Source organism: Zootoca vivipara, chromosome 2 (genome assembly GCF_965207765.1).
Source record: "Zootoca vivipara chromosome 2, rZooViv2.hap1.1, whole genome shotgun sequence".
In the NCBI taxonomy this organism is placed as follows: domain Eukaryota; kingdom Metazoa; phylum Chordata; class Lepidosauria; order Squamata; family Lacertidae; genus Zootoca; species Zootoca vivipara.
Window position 1 is genome coordinate 88,269,277 of NC_142584.1, and position 23,838 is coordinate 88,293,114.

At 42.1% G+C, this 23,838-nt stretch overlaps 1 protein-coding gene across 2 annotated transcripts in view; it reads right to left on the reverse strand.

The window, feature by feature from the left end:
• The window catches only part of GRM7 (glutamate metabotropic receptor 7), a 405,590-nt gene that overhangs the window by 269,942 nt on the left and 111,810 nt on the right, over positions 1-23,838 (reverse strand). The gene's annotated exons all lie outside the window — the stretch shown is intronic.

Consider the following 23,838-nt stretch of genomic DNA (forward strand, 5'->3'; position numbering starts at 1 on the left):
TTTTTTTATTTTGTTTTGACTACGGCAGACCAACACAGCTACCTACCCGTAACTAGTACTAATAGGCCAATTAAACTATTACCGGGTTTGTCCCCAAAAAACTTCCATGAGCTTCTTTGATGAAGGATAAGTTGGCATGCTTTGAGATAAGCCTTGGATAAGCTTGCCCCCCCCCCCGATGGACTTCATGATGAGTGATTTGTCAACAATATTTCACCATCTTTAGGGTCCTTGAATATTTGCCTGTTTACACTTAGCTCTGCTGGTTTGATTATTGCATACTAGAGCCTCAGTCCCCAGCAATTTGTGATCATCTCTGTTACTTTGGCTCTCATCAATCTCAGTCATAACCATTGCCAATTTATGAGAAAATCCAGTGAACCAGTCATTAAAAACATAAGAGCTTGCTGGATCAGGCTAAGCCTATCTGGTCAAGCATCCTGTTCTCACGAAACTGGCAATTAGGACCTGAGCACAAGATCCACTGGAATCTCAAGTATGAAGCCCTCCCTAAAATCCAAGTTTTATGTGCATCAGCTGTTTCACGGGACATAATGGAGCAAAGCAGAGCATTGGAAATCCAATTCCCAACCACCAAAATTCCTAGTCAGAAATTCCTCTGCCTTCTGAAATTTCACCAGGGCTGCCTATGTATGTTCTGATTTAACTATTCAGACACAAGGCCTTGATATGTGTCTCTTTTTAAGAAAAGAATAGGCAGGATTCACCTAACCAGCTCCACCAACGGAAACCCCACATAATGACTTCCACTTGCATAACTGGGCTTTTCCTTATCTCTTTCTGTCATACCTCCTGATTTTTGGTTTGGGGGAGGCAATGAAAGAACACCCAGAACAGGGCATGAGAGGAGGAGAAGGAAGATCATAGCATCTGGAAAGGTGAAATGCTTGCAAAGACAAAATGATTGGAAGAGTGCAAGGCTGAATAGCACCTATTAATACTAAATTGTCATTCTTGTATGTGCAATCATGGCCATACTCAAAACCACACCGCACTGCCAAACCCCATTGATAATGATATGTAACCATTTGACAACATCTTTCTCTTGGAAGCGTTACACTGTTCATTGACATATCTGTTTGGTTTAACAGGGCTGACCCTGCCTTATTTAATCATTATTTTCAGTAAGGTCACCAAACAGAAAGAACCTGCTGCATCAGCCTCTCCTTGCTATTGTAAATTTATTCACCCCAAAAGTGCTGAAACTTTCAGGCAAGGTTACAGAAGAATTCCTTACATTTTAAAGAGAAATCCATCCCTCATTACCTTTCCTATCCTTACTTGCCTTTCTGCTAGGATTGGGATTCAGACAGCCACTCCAAAAGATTGCTATCAAAAGCCACTGAAAGGTTGGAGTAGAATTAACAAGGACGCCTTTCCCTGTCTCTCTACCAACGTAGGTCATCATACACGGTGACCAAAGTTGGCTTAAGTGATCCCAAGGTTAGTTAGGAGAGCTTGTCAGCACCCCTCCTGACAAACGGCCTTGTGAACAGCATCACTTGGTGGCTAGTTTGGAGCATTATCTCAGTCATTAGGTGGACTGAGGCAGCTGCCAGCCCTGCAGGCAGGCAAAGAAGTGGTGGCAGTGGCAGCAGGTATGGTGGCAGTGGCAGTGGCAGTGGCAGTGGCAGTGGCAGTGGCAGTGGCAGTGGCAGTGGCAGTGGCAGTGGCAGTGGCAGTGGCAGGGCAAGGCTGCACTTCCTGTTTCACCTCAAGTGGCAAAAAGGGTACCCTGACCCTTTTTTATTCAATGGATCAGAAAGATATACCAATATATAAGAACAAAACCAAGTCATCATAAAAACACCACACTGCCAACTCAGATATCTGGACATGCAAGTCAAGCTATCCCTTTGGCTTGGAGAGCTTCTTTGTCCTGGTCAGTGGCCTATGCTGGTGGACTCTTTTCCAGCAGGTTAAATAATCGGAAAGAGAAATCTATAACAACACAGGGCATTAAAGAAAGGAATCTGCTCCTTTGACAGACAGCCCCCCTGGCTTTCACATGCCCGTGCCATCTTGCCCACCATGAAGTGGGGTGTCACAGTTGGCAAAAAAAAAAAAATGTATGTGTTCATAAAAAGGTAAAGGGACCTCCGACCATTAGATCCAGTCGTGACCAACTCTGGGGTTGCAGCGCTCATCTCACTTTACTGGCCGAGGGAGCTGGCGTACAGCTTCCAGGTCATATGGCCAGCATGACAAAGCCGCTTCTGGTGAACCAGAGCAGCACACGGAAACACTGTTTACCATCCCGCTGTAGCAGTACCTATTTATCGCCTTGCACTTTGACGTGCTTTCGAACTGCTAGGTTGGCAGGAGCTGGGACCGAGCAACGGGAACTCACCCCTTCGCAGGGATTCGAACCGCCGACCTTCTGATAGGCAAGCCCTAGGCTCTGTGGTTTAACCCACAGCGCCACCTGCGTCCCAGTGCCACAGCGCCACTTGTGTTCATAAGCAGTCATTATTTGTTTTTTGTTTTTAAATATATATACTTTATCGAGATTCATATCAATATACATAGACTTACAAATCATATAACACACAAACTTACAAATAAAATTATAAACACAATCTAATACACAATCTAATACTTCCCTGTCTATTCATTTACTCATTCTAAATCATATTAAGCCAATCATACAAAAAATACAAAAAATCAATATAACATACAGAAAAAACAAATAAAATTATCCTCTCCCTCCATAGCAGTCATTACCGGTATTTGTAACCCATCCTGGGACCTTATGGTAAAGGGTGGGTAAGGAATCTAATGGGTGAGAAATCTAAAAGGGAATTAAATAAAGCCCTGGCTTCTTGAAATTCTTCGTTTCCTTTTGAAATTAAGGGGTTGCCAAATGATACACAGGGCTTTAAATCTGATTGTGTGTGATGTTTAACTCTTGAGACACATAATCCAGATGTCAGTATGTATATATGTATATATATATATGTATATATGTGTATATATATATATATATATATATATATATATATATATATATATGAGTGCATATAAACTTTGTGTGGCGTGAGGAATTTTGTACAGATGGTTTTTCTCCTTTCTTTTCTTTTTTGCAGTGTCACCAGTTTGGTCCAAAATTTCCTGCAAGCCCTGCAGTAAACTTCCTGAGCTATGCTGAAGTCCTCTTTCCATCATCTCTATTCCCTGAAGGATCATCACTGCAATTCACAGCACAAAGTTACCATCTCATATGTATGAAACAAACAACATCTGCTCAAGTCGGCTAAAAGAAGAAGAAAAAGTTCAATATACCACTTCTTGAGTCAAAAAGTTCAATTCTAGAGCAATCAAGCCACAGATGAATAGGAAGCTGAAAGGTGTCTTCAAGAGAGAGATGCTTGTCAGTAAACAAAGCGGCCAAGAATCTGCAATCATACAGGAATCATAAATTTAGGAAGTCTAGAATCAAAACTCAAGCTAGTGAACTACTATGAAATGTGAGTGCTCAGCTGTCAAGGGCCTTTTCTGGTAGGGATGAGAAGTGAAGTGTGCAACACAAACATATGTCATTGACAAGATATTGGGAACTCAAAACCATCCACCATTTCCTGGGAGAATGCAACAGTCTCTTGGCATCATTTGTATTTATGAACATATTTTCCATTCCCTCTAATGCAGAATTCAGGTACGCACATGCTAATCAACTTGGGAGGTAAAACAGGGACACCGAGGAACAATACAAAGGTATACAGGAATACTTATCTGTAAAATTATGTCCCAATTCCTCCCCCCCAAATGCTACTTTGGTGATTACTCCACATGGGTGCAGCGCTGCTTTGCATAAGGCCCCCAGCCCCCAGTAGGTAAAGGTAAAGGGACCCCTGACCAGCAGTCCCTATTTATCTACTTGCACTTTGACGTGCTTTCGAAGTGCTAGGTTGGCAGGAGCTGGGACCGAGCAACAGGAGCTCAACCCATTGCAGGGATTCGAACCGCCGACCTTCTGATCAGCAAGCCCTAGGCTCTGTGGTTTAACCCACAGCGCCTGAACTCCAAACACTGGCTTGCGTTTGTTCTCCTCTGCAGGTGGTTGAAATTGTGCAAGTCAAATGTGTGTAAATGAGGGATTATGGCATACAGTATATAATATAGTAAATTGGGATACCTCGTGGGAAGCTGTTCATATATGAACTAAATTAAACAACAACCAAAAGCCTGAGTATCGGCCAGCCAAAGAGAAGTGGCTAACTCTTTCTGAAATACAAAAATGCCAAAGAGACAGCTTTTAGTGCGGTGGATACTTAGGCATCACTAAAGAGAGTAAATGCATTACCAAAAGAGACAACAAAAGTTCCTAATGCATGCTCTGCTGCTATAAAAATGTCAGCATTAGAATTCAAGGTTGGAGCCCTGCTATACTTTCTTTCCTGCTCTGTTTTTGATCCTGCGATTCTCCCGTGTTTAAAACACCGCACCCTGCTGCCATGGGAATGGCAGGGATGTCAACAAATTCAGCATTACCATGGCTTTGCTGCAGGATTAGAAGCAGAAAGAGAAGAGAGGCTGACAAGGAGATGGAATTTGTTTAAGCACAAAAAAAGAATCTTGGCTAATTCACACTTTAAAAAATGACTGAGAAGCCATGAACCGAAAATCCATTATATAAGCACCGTCGGATTGATATGTAATAGAGACCCAGCATGAGCATTCAATCCTAAAGCTGCAGGATGTCACCTCAACAGTCCTCAGTGATTCTCACCACAAACTCTTCTTCTAAATAAGGATCACGTGAGACACGTTTACAACCTGAGTGTGTATTATTCTTCTCTTTACAGAGGAGCAGCTCTCTCAAACTCTCATAGTGTAATTTTGATGGGGGGGGGGGGTTAATGGTTGTCTTATTTTCACCCTACTTTGCAAAGTTTGTGGGGACAGAATGAACCACAGTTCGCTTGACATTTGGCAGTTCCGCTTTCCTGTTTCTTTCTGTCATGGTAAATTGGACCCCGATAGCTTAGTAAATTAAACATATTCCTAGGAAATTAAATAGGAGTGGCCCATGATTGTTGAGTACTACACAGGGCACGCAGTGGTTTGGGTTTGCTGGATTTGTTTTTCAAATATATGAAATAGCTGCTATGTTTCGCAGCAGCCCCATTGGAATAGAGAGTTAAACCGGCCAATTTTATGTTCTCCTGATCTGGATTGGAAGTTTGCCCCCAATAGTCCTGTTTGCACAGAACAGAGCCTTTGGGGGGGGGGCAAATGGAAGCTGAGTAGGAGGAAAATGATTTTCAGGAAGAAACTGGCACAGTTCCCGATCTGGATTAGAAACACATTCTTGATCGGGGGCCCTGCAGCTATTTTTTCTTCAAAATGAGAGCAGCCAATTTAAGCACACTTTTTAAAGCAAGTGTGAATAATGTTAATGTGCAGATCGGCCTCTAGCCTCCGCGGAGCATATTTTGCCTATCTCAAGGTGCTGCAGCGATTGCTGCCATGCTTCCAGGCTCAATTCAACTGTAGGTTTTTTTAACCTTTAAAGCCACAAATGTCCTGGTTCTTTGGGGTATCTCAAAAGGGACTTTATCCTTGAGTCTTACAGTCTTGCTGAGGAAGTTCAATTTATGTAGCCTGGTTGATATGGATTAAATGTACAATTCCGCCCCAAATATAAGGTTTGCTTAAAAATGAACAGTACACTCAGATATTTACTGGAACTTAACATCAGGCAGGGTTTTACTGAACTTGCGTTTCACTCTGTGCCTTCTGCAATCTGAATGAAATGTATCACCTCATTCCCTTGGCCTGCTGATACTGTTACCACGGCTGATACCTTGGCACCAATCAAGTTGAAAATGTTGTCTGCTTTGCCAGGGGTTTACGCAGGCAGTATATTGTTCTTTGTCCTTGCGCACCAGCTGGTCTATGAATGATATTCATGGGGCTTTTTTTTTTAATCAAATGAAGATTTCTATACCATTCACAGAGTATTCCTCTTCATAGTAGCAGCAAAACTAAACAAATGGATAGTTTTGAATGAGATTGCCATTTATCATTATTCTGGTTTGTTGCTCTAATATTTTACATTGGGTTGAATGGGTGAGGAACCTCAAGCCCAAGGGTCAAATGTGGTCCTCCACACCTCCCTAATTGGCACTCAGGACTGTGATTATGCTTCCAGGATGGAGGATGTGTGTGTGGATGAGTGAGCAGAAACCAATGGCTTTCATATGGGTGGTATGGAGTCTTCTTCAGTGCCATACAGAGTGGTGGTCCATAGGCTGGTGCTGATCTGCACTTGAACAGAGAACCCAACTTTCTAAAATGCAATGGCAGGACTCACTTTTAAAAATCCAGTATCATTTCGGTATATATATAATTGTTTCCAATAACTCTTTCTTTTTCATATTCTGCTGCAAGGCTACAATGCATGGAAAAGTACATACCGTGTTTCCCCCTTTTTAAGACACCGTCTTATAACTTTTTTTCCTCAAAAAAACACAGGGTGGCTTACTTTCGGTGGGATGTCTTATTTTTTAATTACTGGTACGGTTTTTACGACTCAGGGCGCTGGCTCAGGGCGCTGCTGTGCTCTCTTGAGTGCTCAGCACTGCAGCAGCCACCGGTTCCGGGCGGCGGGGCAGCAGGCGTCCTTGGCCAGGCCAGGCGGAGGCCACTGGCTCAGGCGCTCCCCCCGCCGCTGCAGGGTGCTCCAAGCTCCTTGGCTGGGCCAGGCAAGGAAGAAGCAGTGAGCCCAGCGGTGGTGGCAAGCGGTGGTGGCAAGCGGAGCACGGGGATGCAGCCAGCAAGGCGGGAGCGCGATCAGCTGTTAAGCAGAGCTCTTGGCCGCATGGAGTGACTCTGTGAGTGGAGGTGCCTGTGGGGGTTGGTTTCCATGGCGCGGAAGTATGGCTTATTTTGGGGGTATGTCTTATATTTCTCAAATGCTTAAAAACCCTGCCATGGCTTACTTTATGACTATGTATTAAAAAGGGGGAAACAGGGTAGAAATCCTTGTAATCAAATACTGTAGAATGCATCCATTGGCATTTTATTGCCCCCCCTCACACATTGCTCTTCATCATATTTCCTCCCCATTATCTTATTTGTACAGAACTCTATTCTCAAAAATATATATCTATATATATATGTAAACCCTCCCCGGGGAGAGCTACCCCCCTCTTTTCTTACTGAGTTTCTTCTGAAAGTCAGGGTTTACTGAACATGATTGAGTGCTGTAGCATATTTCATAACAGATGCAGTGAAAACATCCCTGTGTTGTAGGGATTAAACCGAGCCAAAAATGGACGAAAACAGATGTTTTCCATAGTCTCTCAACAGAAAGACTGAAGCAGACTCTACGAATGTACAATCCAGCGAGATGTATGCTTCACACGGAATTGATAGCCCTTTGGACCATGCAGAGAAAGAACATGGGGTAAATCTTCCTTCCTCTCCATAAACAAAAGTGCAACAGAATCCTATGGCTTAGGGCAATATATTTTTCTGAGCCTCTCGGTGATCAACTGCTGCCTCTGCTCTCATTGAGCACACTTGCAGATATTTGCCATGATCTATCCCTCAGTGATATAGGGACCAAGAATTCTTAATTTAACTCTTGGAGAAGTGGCAGTGTGGTGAGCCCAAGTTGTGAAGCTACTCTCCTGACACCAGTGATGCTATAGCCTCCCTGGGCAGGGCTGGAGCAGGCAGGGTGGCAACAATATTGAGACTGTTCAGAAGCTCTGGCAGGGTGCTGGATTGCATGTGCATTCACAAAGCCTTGACCTGACTATCGCCTTACCCACCTCAGCCTCACCCAGGCCAGCTGTTCAGAGGTTGGCTCCATGGCTCTGCCCCAACACCCCATTCATTATGAGAGGGGGCCTGAGTAGGGATGGGAAAATATCTCCACATATATGGTGGATTCCATTTCTAAATCGAACCACAACAGTGAAGAAATTCATGGCCCCAACCCATGAACTAACCCCTTAGACCAGGCATGGCCAAACTCGATTTGGGACCAGTAGTCAGGGATGATGGGAACTGTAGTCCCAAAACAGCTGGAGGGCCAAGTTTGGCTACGCCTGCCTTAAACCAACCTAACAATCACAAGCAAATCAGGGTTTAACAAAGCACACCAGAAATGCGACTTAGATTGGTGGTTATCAACAGGGGGGAAAGTAAACTCTAAACGTTTACTCTAAATCAGGCATCCCCAAACTTCGGCCCTCCAGTTGTTTTGGACTACAATTCCCATCTTCCCTGACCACTGGTCCTGCTAGCTAGGAATCATGGGAGCTGTAGGCCAAAACATCTGGAGGGCCGCAGTTTGGGGATGCCTGCTCTAAATGAATGTTTACACTGAGTATCACCCACGAATGATCAGAGGTTTGTAGCCTCGATTCTTCTTATTTCCCCCCTTTTTTTGAGGTTCTATTTTTACAACCGAGAGGTGTCTAAATTTTATTAAATGAATAAATTTTACAGTTTAGTTTTTCTGGGCACAACCCAACGTGAGCATTCAATCTCATTGTTGCATTCTTGCTACTGTGTCTCACTTAGAATATGGGAGAGAGCAATCCACAAAGGGTACCGTATATATCCTGCTTCACTGTGGCATCTGCCACTGCTTGCTGATCAATTTCCTCCGCCCTACTGCTTTGGCTCTGTTACTTGCTTGGTTTCTCCCACCATGTAAAAAGAAACACTGACATTAATAGCAATATAAATGCAATGTCTAATGTTATATGACTTCAAATTACTAAGGAAATTTTCCTATTCATCTCTTTTGCTACCGAGGCAGAATTTAATAAAATGAGACCAACCTGAAACTTCTTTCCAAAAGACAGTTGTGAGGAAACTTTTAATAAAAATAAAAAGGCAATTTCTTTAAGGATCATGTGCGATTAAGATAATGCATGAGTGTACCTGTTGAGATATTAATGAGCTCCCACTGGGGTATTATTAAGTGCACAGTTTGCTGTAATTTCACTTTCAGCCTCCTATTAAGTTTTATTGATATGGGTTCCAGACAACAGGAAGGAAAAAAAAATGCCACAGAAAACAGATTCACAACCTTTTGAACCAAAGTTATTTGGAAAAGTTATTTTAGCATCCGTTTCCTCGTGGCACAATGCACTTTGCATATAAAGTAAGAGGACTATGAAGAAATTTGCAGTCAGACACTAAACAATTCAATGTGATTGATGGATGATTAACGGCTCTGAATTGGTTTTGGGTTTCACTTGTACTGATGTAGAAATGTTCCTCTGTCAGAGCTTAGATCAGTTCTCCCAGCTGTTCTTTGTTCACAATTTACTTCACTAATTGCATAACAAAAAACTCTGGCATTCTAACAGCAATGAATAATAATTTACAGCCTTGAATTAAAGTTATTCATTTAGAAAGTGCTTCTACTGCTAGGACAAACACCAAGGGACCTTCCCCCTGGACTGCAGTCTGAGAGCAAGCACTCATGCCCAACAGCATGATGATATCATCCAAGTAAGGTAAAGGTAAAGGTAAAGGTACACCTGACCATTAGGTCCAGTTGTGACCAATTCTGGGATTGCGACGCTCATCTCGCATTATTGGCCAAGGGAGCCGGCATACAGCTTCCAGGTCATGTGGCCAGCATGACAAAGCCACTTCTGGCGAACCAGAACAGCACACGTAGCGGTACCTATTTATCTACTTGCACTTTGACATGCTTTCAAACTGCTAGGTTGGCAGGAGCTGGGAACGAGCAACGGGAGCTCTCCCCGTCACAGGGATTCGAACCGCCGACCTTCTGATCGGCAAGCCCTAGGCTTAGTGGTTTAACCCACAGCTATTACATTTAACTTTTTTCTTTTTCTTTCTGAAAATGGTTTGCTTTTGAAGCTTTCAGATCTTCCAGCACAGCAAAAGCCAAATGAGACTTCTGTTTCAACTACTTAACATAATTTAGTCTGCATCTGCAACCTTATAGAAACTAATTTGGGAGCAAACCCCTTTATATTCTGATATGTTTACTTTTGAGTTGGCATGTATAGAATTCTACTGTGAAGCTAAAGGGAAATATAAATGTTCCATTGTAATGAAGTGTTGGTTTATTTGACTATTGTACCAACATCTGAAATTAAGTAAAAACAATTATAGTATGTTCAGCAAGTGACGAAGTAAATGCTAACTATACCACTTTACCACTAAGGATGACATATGCTACCTAAGCACAACATTGGCAGGGCTTGTCTAGTGAAACATTTAAACTTATTTCAGAAGAAATACTCAGATTAAGAGGACTGGAGTAGCTGAACAAAAGAGGCTGCTTTAATAAAGTCTTTCATATAGTGGATTTTTTGCAATAACATCAAGCTGTTTACAGTTCACATATTCTCCCCTTACTTTGCCTGCCCATGTTTGCCAATTACTAAAGCTACTTGTGTTCAAACAAGATCCTGTTTGCTCAAATCCCAGCCTTTCTCCTTTGTTATCTTTGTAGTGAATTCATAATGATGAATTAGCAACTCTGCATTACTGGGGCAGTAAATGTAGGCAGCTTTTGTAAGGGACAGACACACAAATATAAACAAGAGCAAACAAAATGAAAAGATGAGCTGCAAAGTGGTAAGAATCGTAAGTGTTTTTACCAGCACAAAATGCTAAGCCTTTAAGCTAAACAAATTACTTACACGAAGGCCTTATTCTAGTAACTTGCAAGCACTGATGTAGACAAATCATCTTTGTAAGTGAGGCCAGGAGGTGACTGCAGCATTTTTATTTGTGGCTTTAGGCATTCTCAGGTCACAATTTCATAAAGGGCAACATTTTGGATAAAATCTCAGGTTTTCAATAGGTTCATTGCCCTCCGGTAGAGCATTCAAGACTTTAGAGTCAAGGCAGCTCACAAACTCAACACAATATGCACAACATAAAACACAGATTAAAGCATCAGAAATAGAAAAACTAGTGTCAATATCTCCTGAAATAAAACTCTCTTAACCTGGTGTCTGAAATTTAGCAGGGATGACTCCTGCAGCCTTTGCTTGTTGACATGTGTTCTGGTCCATGAGGAACCACTAACAGTTCTGGTGTACATAGAGCATATTATTGTATAAACTTTCAAGATCATCTGATAGGAATGTTTAACCATGGCTGATCAGACGACACAAGCTGTTTAGAGGAAACCTGGTAAAAGGTACACAACAAATTATGCAACAGAAATGGGAAGCTGCAGTAATGCATGGAAAGCCTTGCACAATGGTAGATTAAATGGGCTTTTAAACTTGGTACCTGTCCCTCGAGATTGTATCCAGAAGAGTCCTTTAACTGGGGCACAGAGCAGGCGGGGGCTTGTTGTGCATCCCAGGGGTGTGGTATGCCACCTGCGAGGGCGTGACATGCCGTCCACAGGGCGTGATACGCGTTCTGGGGGTGTGGTGCCCAGCACGCGCGAGCGAGGGGGTACGTGGCACGTGTCCGGGGGGGGGGACAGCCGTTATGGCACCCTACCAGAATAGTGGTGCCGGGGGCGGTTCGCTCCCTCCGCACTCCCATTCTTCTGCCAGTGCCTGGAGAGCCAGTCACAACTAGACAATACTGGGATCGATGGACAAAATGGCCTGGCGTAAGGCAACTTCCTATGTTCATAAGTCACAGTGCCAAAGAACAAGCAGGTATACTGTGACTCAGAGTTATTATTATTTTCTCAATGAAACTAAAAAGAGAAACAAAATAAAAAACACATATGTGCAAAACAGAACCCCACATTTTATTTTCCTCTTTAGAAAATGCAACCACATCAGCTGGTCTAGTGCTTGGCTTTTAAAGACCAGTTTTGAGGCACATCAAGCACATCCATGTTTTGCATGCATGCACCTCCATAACAACGACATATTCAATTCTTCCATCACTTTTGGTACACACACATACTGTGTATTGGTGGTGGGATGCTATATGCAAGGGATGCCCTTGTTCAAGTTGACAACTTTGTTGGCTCAGCTAGAGACATTCAGTGGTAAACTGGTCAGTTTATACTTCAATCCCAATATACAGGCTATGATTTTACGCAAAAAGCTCCTCCTGCCTACCTGAGGCATACAAGGAGAAAAAAATGTTGCTAATGACATCCTAGGTCAGTGGCTGCATCTGCATATTCCTATTCCAATATGGGTGAGTTTGAAAGGAACATGGTGCTTTGAAGCATATAATTTGAAGTCTTACTTGACCCTCAAATTCACTTGTCTCTTTTGAGGTTATGTTTCAGAGCAATTATTAGCTGAGCTCACTTGAGGATGGGGTTGCTCTGGAGCCCTCTTAACCTTCCTAATTAATGCATTGGGTAATTATATACTGCAACAAAGTTGATTCTGTCACCATAAAGATACTGCTATATCGAAAGGGTGGAGCATCGCAACCATGATCAAAACTTTGTATAAAGTAGGGAGGAGAAGGCCTGGCTATTAAAATAATCTGGCTACCAGAATGATCAAGGGATGGAACAGCCGCTCTAAGAGGAAAGGTTGCAGCACTTGATGCTTTTTAGTTTACGTGATATGGTAGAAGTTTATAATGTTGTGCATGGTATGAAGAAAATACAGCAGATACAGAAAAGTTTTTCCACCTCCTTCGGAACACTCACACTTGCGGAATGTTGAATGTTGGAAGGTTCAAGACAGATAAAAAATTCTTTATGCCACACATAGTTAAACTATGGAACACACTCCTACAGGAACAAAATAAAAAAAATCCTTCCAGCAGCACCTTAGAGACCAACTAAGTTTGTCATTGGTATGAACTTTCGTGTGCATGCACACTTCTTCAGATACACATCTGAAGAAGTGTGCATGCACACGAAAGCTCATACCAATGACAAACTTAGTGGGTCTCTAAGGTGCTGCTGGAAGGAATTTTTTTATTTTGTTTCGACTACATCAGACCAACACTGCTACCTACCTGTAATTCCTATAGGAGGCAGTGATGGCCACCAACATGGATGACATTAAAAGAGGATTAGACAAATTCACAGCGGACAAGGCGAACAGCTGCAGTGGCTATGTTCTGCCTCCGCTGTCAGAGGTGTTACACCTGAGAATCACAGGTCAGGGGTTTCCCATGGACATCTGGTTGGCCACTGTGGCATCAATTGCTGGCCATTCATATCCAGAATTGTATAACACACACAAGCTGCACCTTGCTCATTTGCAGGGCAGTTCTCTCACTGGCTTTGTATTATTCTATGGTATTGAGGAAAACTGGAACTGGATGGTGTTCACAGTGTGTGCTAGCCCTTGGGGCCTTTTGGAAGTATCTCACTACCTATAGCAAGGCAAAAAAAAGGGGGGAAGGGGCAGGGAGACTGACAGATAAGGATGGTGGAATCCACCAGGTCTGAACAGATCTGAATGAAAATTCTGGGAATGCATGGCCATCCCCACTCTCCCTGTTCCCATGCACAAAGGAGACTTGGTTACTTCCAGTTATTCTCATTCTTCTCGTTTATTTAAACTTGTTACCCTACAGAAGCCTTAAGTACAAGGTTTACTGGGAATTCAAGCTTCGTACTGCCTTGTTGTTTTTTCCATGCCTAACAGCCTTCTAGTCTACCAAAAATAAAGGAACTACCTATACCCCTTTCTTAAAGTGTGAGGTGCAGTCAATGCTGCCACAAATGGCTTGTTGTACTGTAAGCTGCTTTAGGCAGTTCAAGCTGGAAAAGCAGGATACAGATATTTTAAACAAACAAGTAAATAAATGTACAGGTTACTGGGCATTGCAAGACCTTTTCAGCTGAGGGTCCAAGGACTGAGCCTGGAACCCTTTACAATACAAAATGTCTTCATCCACATCTATGACTATAATAATAATAATAATAATAGTAATAATAATTTTTATTTATACCCTGCCCGCTCTGGCCAAGACTGGGCTCAGGGTGGCTATCAACAAATGAACAAAATGTTGACAGAGGGAAATGTTTTTTGAATACCCCCCTCCTCCACAAATTGGATGCTTTGCTCTAATGCACATCCATTAGGCACAGCCTTCAAGGCTTCTGAAAAATCTTAAGTCTTGGGTATTTTCACTTACTCTTGCACATCACAAGTTCTTTATAAATTTGCAGGATTCTATTAAAAGCCAGGCTATAAGGCCACAATGACAGCTTTACAAGTCCTAAAAAGACCCAGCTATTAAACCATAACAAGTCAAGTTTCAAGCATAAGACATTTTTGGACTGGATAAATGAGCTGTGCAAAATCATAAGCATGTATAATTTTGATTTATGAGCAGTACACAATGATTTGGAATGGAGGGAACGAATGGAGGAAGTCCTCACTTCTCCCGAATCCCTGCAATAAATGATAAGAAACAAGCAGGACTAGTTTATAATATGATGGACCCATCAGAAGATATGTCTGCATTCTAGATGATCCTCTCCACACGTGAAATTTCCCGTGGCTTAGTAGCCAATACCAGCGTGGTGAGGTGATTCATTTGCAGTTATAACACTGTCACTGCTGAAGAGCAATTGATATGGGATGCTTCATTACTTGTGATAATTGGGAGGCAGCAGTAGAGGTTGGAGGCAACCCAGTCAGCAAGTGCATGGCTAATGATTGGCTAGCATCCCTGCTGACATCAGTAGCTGCCCTGTAGACTATTAGTCAACCAGCAGACATGCACCTGTATGGTCTCAGTTGAGCTACCCTTGCTTCCACCATCATCTACCAACAGTCTCCAGTTAGAACAGGCAGCCCTCTACCCTCTTATCTCCTTTCCTCAGGAACAGAGCATCTCTGCTAGATGCTGCCTTAGTTGTTGCTGGTGCTAGGGACTCTTATAAATTCCTTGGCCATATGTAGTTGATTTACTGAACCTCCCAGAATACTGTAATGTTTTCAACAGAACTCTACTAAACTCATCTAGTCAATAAGATGAGTAATTTTGCTTCATTAAGACATCCATTAGGACTTCATTAGGATGTTCGAAGGCAGGGAAGTATTTAATGGTTGATGTTTCGCTGTGTTTTTAATATTTTGTTGGAAACAGCCCAGACTGGCTGGGGAAAACAGTAAGATGGGTGGCATATGAATAATAAAATAATCATAATTATCACCATGGGGAAATGTAAACTGACCAATAGGGTCAACTCTAGTATGGCACCACTAAAACCAACAGAGTTGTGCCAGAGGCTTGGGAAACCTGTTTCACCACGGGCCTATTTGACTGATATTCATCAAGTTATTTATTCTGAGCCTCAATGCCTGCCTACTTGTAAAATGAGAATGATAACAGAACATCTATCTCACAAGCTTGTTCCAAGTATTGAATAAAATTTGGGTAGCAATTTATGTACTATAAAAATAAGAACAGTAGCAAGATTGTTATTCTACACAGGAAACTGAGGGAAAGTAGATGGAATATACTGACTAGAGCCCATGTGTTTTAAAAGTACACACTTGAAATGGTGTGGGTTTTGTGTGTTGGTTCTCATGCGCTGCCATGATTAACAAACTAGTGAACATGTTGGAAAATTCCCAGGATAAAGTGAGACCTTAATGAGTATGGTAAGCCAAGCTGCATTATTTAATAAGGACCCGCCAACCTTTTTGGGGTCCATAGGCAAATTGGGGAAAGAAAAAGAACCTGTCGTGGATTCTGCACACAAACACACCCAAACCAAGCACATATCACAGCTATTGGGTACAATGGAATGTCTCCTTTATGCTTCATTTCAGCAAGGAGAGCGACATGGGCAGGAACCAGCAGGCATGGGGGGAGGGGCATATGTAGACCTTCCACAATGGCAACGCCTGAGTTATGAGGTCTACTCTGTTGCTACCCTTTTGCTTCTCGGATACAGGAGAAAGGTTGGAAGGAAAATGAGGGGGGGGTGATTAAGTATGCTTACATACTGCTTTTTGTCGCAAGTGACCTCAAAGCAGTTTACACATAAAAATATAAACAAATCACATTGTTACAAATCACAGAACAATAAAACTGAGAGAACCTTGTGTTGAAATACCATTCATGTCCTGAGAAATAGAATAAAACCAAACTGGATGAATATTGCTGCTCATAAAATGTGCTTCTTATATTGAGAAAAAGCATGACTTTTATATGCCTTCTGTAACTATAACAGAGATATTTTTTTTGCCTAAGTTTGTTTATAAAACTCACGCCAGCCCACCCCTCTACCTGCTATAAATACATAAGCTAATTGCATATTCAATTTTCCCCCTAGCAGATGGGAAAAGAATAATTATTCTAAGAACATATTATTTGCAATTTAAAATTGTATCATGAACTGGCTGGCACTGTGGATTTTCACAGAATTTTATCCGAGTTGATAATGTGAACTGGGAGGATGTGAAATTGTTTTGGGGAAAGTTTATAGTTTAATGACCTACATATAGCTCACTAGTACCTGCAGTGTTTCTCCGTGCTATTTCTACACGAGCTTTTGGTAAACTAGCTGAAAGTTGTTTTGTTTTATTTTTATTTTTTAAATACCTTATATGCTAACATTGATAAAAATATAAACTGCTTCTTCTATCATCTCCTAAAATATCTCTGTAGTGTGTGCATGTTGGCTTTTGTTCAATAGACACTGCAAACTTGTTAAAGCGTAACGTTTATTTGCCTTGGAGGCTAACTGCAAAAACAAGGGAGAGGGAGGGAGAAAACTAACAAATGCCAAAAGAATACCACTTGTGAGTTAATGAAAGGACTGAGAAAAAACACACAAAGATCCTAAAGAAAGGGAGCATAAAAACAAACCTTTACAATGGTAAGTGAGCGTCCTGAGTGGATTTCCCAACTCTCAAAGCGAGGAGCGTCTCAACTGAGGGGAAACTATGTAGTTCTTAAATAATATTCAACATTTATATAGTGCAGTATGAGCGTTTGAACCCCTTCACATAAATTATTTGCAATAGTCCTTTGAGATATAGCACTATTTCACTCACATTTGCAAATGGCCCCTGAGGATAAAGGCTTTCCTGAGGCCACTTTCTGAATTTGTGGCTGAGGAGAGCTTGAAACAGAGGACTTGATTCATGGCTCACATTCAGTCGCTGTGCTGTATCAGCTTCTGGTTTTTCCTCCTTACCACTGTATTAGGAGTCTAATACCCCCTTCTATGTTCTCCTGATAAGGATTGTGTGTGTATTTCTTACTTGTCTGCATGTGTGCACACACGGATGCATACATACATAGCTCTCTTCAGTTGTTTATTGGGTGAAGAAGGAACGTGGGCACTAAAAGGAACCAACAGATTCACATCAGTGGCTCCTCTCTTGGTCTCTGAATTGGTTCCCCCCCCCCCCGGTTCTCTGCTGTGTCTGAACTTATTTCCCAAACAGTTCAGGGAGCAAACCTCTAATGGACTTCATCCTTCTTTCCTTGTTTGCCTTGTCAATAATTTAGTGCCAGTTACAGACTTTCATTTTCCATAGCATCGGCATTATTTATGTACAACACTGCAAAAAGCAGCTTATAACAACAATAAATAAAAATAACATTATTAATACAAATTATAAGCTGCAACTCTACAACAGAATTAGGGGTAGGCCTTTCAGTCAAGCCTCTAGTCAACTGAGCCATCAGCAAAGGAAATTGCTCCTCTCTAGAGAGCTGATTCGCATTTTGATGACTAATGATTTTTATTTTTTTAAAAAATCATTTTCATGAGATTATATGTGAGCCTATGCTGGAAGTTTTATGGGTTAAATGCAACAGAGATTTAGCAGTAGCCTAAGGAGTCCTGGAATAAACTCAAATTTTAATGGCACTGCTATGAGTACAGATTATGCGCCCCTCAAAAGAGATTGTAAAATGATTTCCCTCCTCAGGATGAAGAGACAGCCTGGAAAGGTGCAGACTGAAAGAGAGAACTGTGGGAGCATGTCAGTGATGGGGTCTACCGTATAGATGCGACTGGAGAAAATCATTGGTAGGAGATTGAAAGTAAAAGGTAGCTCTGGAGTCATTACACAAATTGACTCTGCTGGGGAAAAACCTAGGACTAGAAAGGCCAGACATGCTGCTAAACACACACTGTTCTACGGCTGAACTGGCAGCAAGAGAAGCTTACCGGTAGTTCATTGTTAAGGTGTTTACCAAAATGTATTAGCAGCGCTGTCATTTGCAAGTCTACTGAAAAGTAAGTTCCATCAAGTTAAATGGGACTTGTGCTGGTTTGATAGGTGTGTGTCAGGGTGGCTGCTGTGCAGTAAACTTAGTCTGTTTACGGATATGAAACAACAGTAAAATAAAAATGCTAAATTTACTGCGCAGGCCAGACTAACCTATCTGAATTACCTAATCCCCCTCCCTCACAATTATTAAATTGAACTGATATTTAGAATGCTGTATGTCTTCCCTTTTCGTGTTCTGAAAGCCCCTTACCATCAATGCCATCTAGTGGCCATTATAAACTGTTGATCTTAATACAGATTTCAGATTTCCAGTGGTTTAAGGAACTTAATGCAGTAGGCTATTAAACTCCCTGTTAGGTGTCCAGTTTGTCCTATATCTCTGCCCTGTAATCAAATGTAGAATGTCTCGTCTGAAAGCCTCTCTGCTCTCACTATAGGTCACCCCTTTAGGGACACCTCTGCACTTGTTTCCTGTCTCACTATGCACTCAATGCCATACTATGAGTCATCTTTAAGGATTCCACCCGCCAATTTCACTCTATACAAGCACCTCAGCTATTAGCCATGCATTTGTCTACATTTGTCCTGATGACTAAACAGCCTCCCCATTTCTACACTATTTCCCGTTTTTTGCAAAGATATTCCAGGAAACCTATTCTTTTAGAAATGCCATAGCTGATCCTCCACTGTCTTGTTCACCCCACTCTTCTTCATGCAGACAGCATGGGCATCACATCATATCTTATAATATGATTACTTAGCATGAATAGAATCCACTGAAATTTATTCTGAGAGGTGATATGGCGTATTCGAGTGACCATTGTGATGCTGAAGTCAAGAAATGAACATTTATGAGCCATCCTCTAGATCCTAAGAACGCTTCCATTCTTGGGAAGGAGCGTCTCCACCCCCATCGTTCAGCCCGGACCCTGGGGTCCAGCACCAAGGGCCTTCTGGCGGTTCCCTCACTGCTAGAAGTGAGGTTACAGGGAACCAGGCAGAGGGCCTTCTCGGTGGCAGTGGCACCCGGTGGAACGCCCTCCCATCAGATGTCAAGGAAATAAACAACTATCTGACTTTTAGAAGACATCTGAAAGCAGCCCTGTTTAGGGAAGTTTTTATGTTTTATTCTGTTTTTAATCTGTTGGGAGCTTCCCAGAGTGGCTGGGGAAACCCAGCCAGATGGGTGGGGTATAAAGAATTATTATTATTATTATTATTATTATTATTATTATTATTATTATTATTCCACCACTAAGAGTTTAGTCTGAAATTGCTACCTTTTGTTCACTTGCTTTCCCCACATAACCCAGATAGCATTACTGCCAACCTATTGCATTCCAATGTTTGGTGGTGTCCTTTTTCTGTATCTCTTCTGTGGCATTGCTTGCAGAGTTTCTCTTATTCATTTTCTTTATGAGAGAATACAAGAAAGGCCATGTGGTGGTGGTAGCAATGTTTCGAAAACCAGGAATGAAAGCCAACATCACCCACAACAAGGAACGTGACTCCCTAAGAGACCTTTAATCACTAATGTCAAGTCACCCCTGAACACAAGAAGCAAATAGAGAGAGAAAAAGCTGCAAAGAGGAAACTTCTAATTAAAGTTGCAGAGGGCCTTGCAGCATCATAGTTATCTCTGAGTATACATTATGGAAATACCACGGCCACGAGAAAAGGCATTACCGGATAAGTGTAAATTGCTATGTAGAACCATTATTTTAATTTTGCTTCCTGTTGCCTATAGAAAAGCGATGCATCTGCACTGCTAAAGGGCCCTAGTGTGGAAGCAATGTTTCTTCCATTTTCTGCATTGTAGGAAATATCGCATTGGTTTTCCCTAACACTTCTCTCTATGATTCTAACGTTCTTTTTACATTGCTATCATCATCATCATCATCATCATCATACATTGCCCATCTGACTTGGTTGCCTCAGCCATTCTGGGCGGCTTCCAACATATATAAAAACACATTACCTGTTGTTTTATGGAACTGTGGCTTTTTTATAAATATACTGCCAAATACTCCCAGTAGTGATGTATGGAAGTGAGAGCTGGACCATAAAGAAGGCTGATCGCCGAAGAATTGACGCTTTTGAATTATGGTGCTGGAGGAGACTCTTGAGAGTCCCATGGACTGCAAGAAGATCAAACCTATCCATTCTGAAGGAGATCAGCCCTGAGTGCTCACTGGAAGGACAGATCCTGAAGCTGAGGCTCCAATACTTTGGCCACCTCATGAGAAGAGAAGTCTCCTTGGAAAAGACCCTGATGTTGGGAAAGATGGAGGGCACAAGGAGAAGGGGACAACAGAGGACAAGATGGTTGGACAGTGTTCTCGAAGCTACAAACATGAGTCTGACCAAACTGTGGGAGGCAGTGCAAGACAGGAGTGCCTGGCGTGCTCTGGTCCATGGGGTCACGAAGAGTCAAACACGACTAAACGACTAAACAACAACACTGCCAAATATTGCTACTTTTTAAATGGTGGGAAAGAACAGTATGCTGTGATACCACCCCAGATTTCATCACATTAAATGGCAATGCAATGCGTTTTGAGGTTTAACAGGATTGTAAATTGTTTTTTTTTTTCCTGGAAGCAAATGACACAGAAATGAGTGCTGAGCTTCCGAAATTTTCTGCTAGTTTTCCAGACATGGCTTTTACATCGTATGGAAGGTGAAACACTGGGTTAAGTGGAATAAAGTGCTGTCTGAATGCACCAAAATGTTAGCTGGGATATAAATGTAAGAAAACAAATGAAGAAATAAATGATAATGCTAAGTAGTCATATCCATGGTTTCTCCCATATTTAGCATGTCTAAAGATGCTCCGAGATCCAGGATGTCCTGGATAGCAATGTTGAACCTTAACAGTAATTTGTTAACAAGGGCTGTAAGTTCAGCTGGTGATGACATTCTAACATGGCAATTAAAACTTTTTCCGCTCAGACTCCTCTCAGCAGGAGAGGGATTCTTTCACCTCGAGTTTTCCAAGTGTGATGCACATTCTGTCATATCCATCAGACTTCAAGAAGTGACACTGCTAAAAGTGGCACAGTGCGAGAACTCTGGAGCAAACCTTATCAGTTCAGCTCGTCTATTTCCTCGGTTCCATCACCCACAGGAAACCTCCCCCATTTTCCAATTGTGTTTCCACCGCTGCATCAGCATACATCTACACAAAACAGCATGCTTGCTAATGAGAGTATCGTGCAGCATTCAAGATCAGAATATTTAAATTGTGGTTGCCAGACCCTGCACAATCCCAGGGAGATCCTAATCCTTTCTTTCTGCCATCATGCCTGGCTATACAGTGGTTCCTCAGTTTACACACACACTTGGTTCCGGAAGTCTGTACTTAACCTGAAGCGTACTTAACCTGAAGTGAACTTTCCCATTGAAAGTAATGGAAAGTGGATTAATCTGTTCCAGGCGGGTCCGCGGAGTACTCAGCCTGAAGCGTACTTAACCCGATATATGAGTGTAATTGGTTCCGGAAGTCCGTACTTAACCTGAAGCGTACTTAACCTGAAGCGAACTTTCCCATTGAAAGTAATGGAAAGTGGATTAATCCGTTCCAGACAGCTCCGCGGAGTACATAAACTGAAAATACCCAAACTGAGGCATACTTAAACTGAGGTATGACTGTATGGCTCATCCAAGGTTTATTTATTATGATGGACATTGTTCATCCCTTCATCCCTTGGGGTGACCCTACATCTTTGTTGCTCTCTCCCCTAAGAACTTTATTTGGCTCTCTCACCTAAACGTTTGAAGAGGGACCTCATGACCTTTTTGTTCTTCAGGGACTCTGATTACATAGCCTCCAACTTGCCCCAGTGGAGAACAGGGATGTGTGTGTTTTGGGCACCGTGTTCTTATGCAAGAGCATACCAAAACTGGGATGTCCTGATTTAATTGGGACAGTTGAGGGGTATGTGATTCAGCTATTACTGACTTTTACTAGCTTTGTTTCTCTTTTTAGTATCTGATTTTGTGCATGTGTTGCAAAGGGCAGGTATTGTACGCCACCTTCAGAGGAATTGCTCGGAAAGGTGGTATACAAACAAGTAACATTTATGCCACACTGGTGGCATAAAAGATGAGTTTCTCCATCCTCCAGAAAATGAACCTTTTTGTCTTTTAACTCCCTTTCTTCTAGTTAAATATTCCCTCCAAACATTTCTTCAGAGTCTACTCGGAGTGTGCCATGGAACAAACCCCATGTGTATATCTTTTCCAAGATCCATTGACTAGCTGGTAATTACTCAACTCACAGTGCTCAGCCTTACAAGCAATTCCTTACAAGCAAACGAGACTTTCTTCAGAGAATCACAGCAAGCATTTTATCAGACTGAAACCCCCCCACCCCCACCCCAGAAGTCACGAAAGCGCAGGAGCTTCCAAGATGCTACATTCTTCACAGGCAACCATCAAGAAAATTAGCATTGTGAAATGACAATCTCCTTTATATAAGCGCTATGTGAAGTCTCAGTTTGCATACAGTCATTAGCTGGCCACAAGCGAGTTGTCTCTCTCTCTCCCCCCCCCCCACCCCCACCTTAGCATGCTGCTCTGAGAGAATCTTTTGATAGTTATACATTGATGTTTGAGGCACAGCAGTGACAGTTCACTGACAGGTCTACTTAAATGACAGGGACATTATTATTAATTACCCAACGTATCTGTCAGTATGAGGGAGAGAGCTGGGATGCGTGGCAGGCATAATTTGCTGGCACCGAGCTATAAATAGCCACATTACTTCAAGTAAGTTTTGCAGGTATTTTGATTTGCAGCCAAGCGTCAGTTTCATTGCACTTCTTCCTCTGTGTGCAGTGCAGAGTAGGAGAGAGATGGTCCACCTTTCAACTGACCCAACAAGCACTTACACGTTACTTCCAAATGTTCATTATTTAGTCTCTCTCCTAGGAAAGACCTTGTTTGCATAAGTACCATTTTATAGCCATTAAAAACAGAAACATGGGGAAGTTTTGATATACAGTGGTGCCTCGCTAGACGAAATTAATTCGTTCCACGGGTCTTTTCTTATAGCGAAAAAAATCGTCTAGCGAATCCTATAGGAATGCATTAATTGAATTTCAATGCATTCCTATGGGAAACCGTGATTCGCTAGATGAATTTTTCGTAAAACACATTCGTCTAGCGAGGCAAGCTCCGCTCGAAAAATCCTTTCGTTAAGCGGAAATTTCATTAAGCAGGGCATTCGTTAAGTGAGGCACCACTGTAAAAATAAAGAGTTTTCGGCACCTTAAATACCAACCAATACCATTATGGCATAAGTTTCAATATATGACCTGGCTTTATTCTACTATAGGGTGATTTCTGCAGCATATGTGAATGAAGAATGGAGGCAGTCATGACAAGTTAAGCTCACTGTCCAAGCAATTCCAAATGGGGATCAGTTTCTGGTAGCTCTCATTAGAATGGCACCTAGATCCATTGTAGGGTAGACCACTTCCAGGAGGGCATGATAATATGACAAAGCAAGCAACACAACTGAGGCTGCAATCCTACAGTTTGTCATTATGTACACCTTTATCATTATACGGTACACTATGCATGTTTTACCACTGGAATTCCTAGTGGTTTTTGTGGCTAGGTGTGCTTGTGCCCAGCTTAGGCTGGTTTACCAGCTACAACCATTCCCGATCAGGATAGTCTAGCTCAGTTGTCCATACTA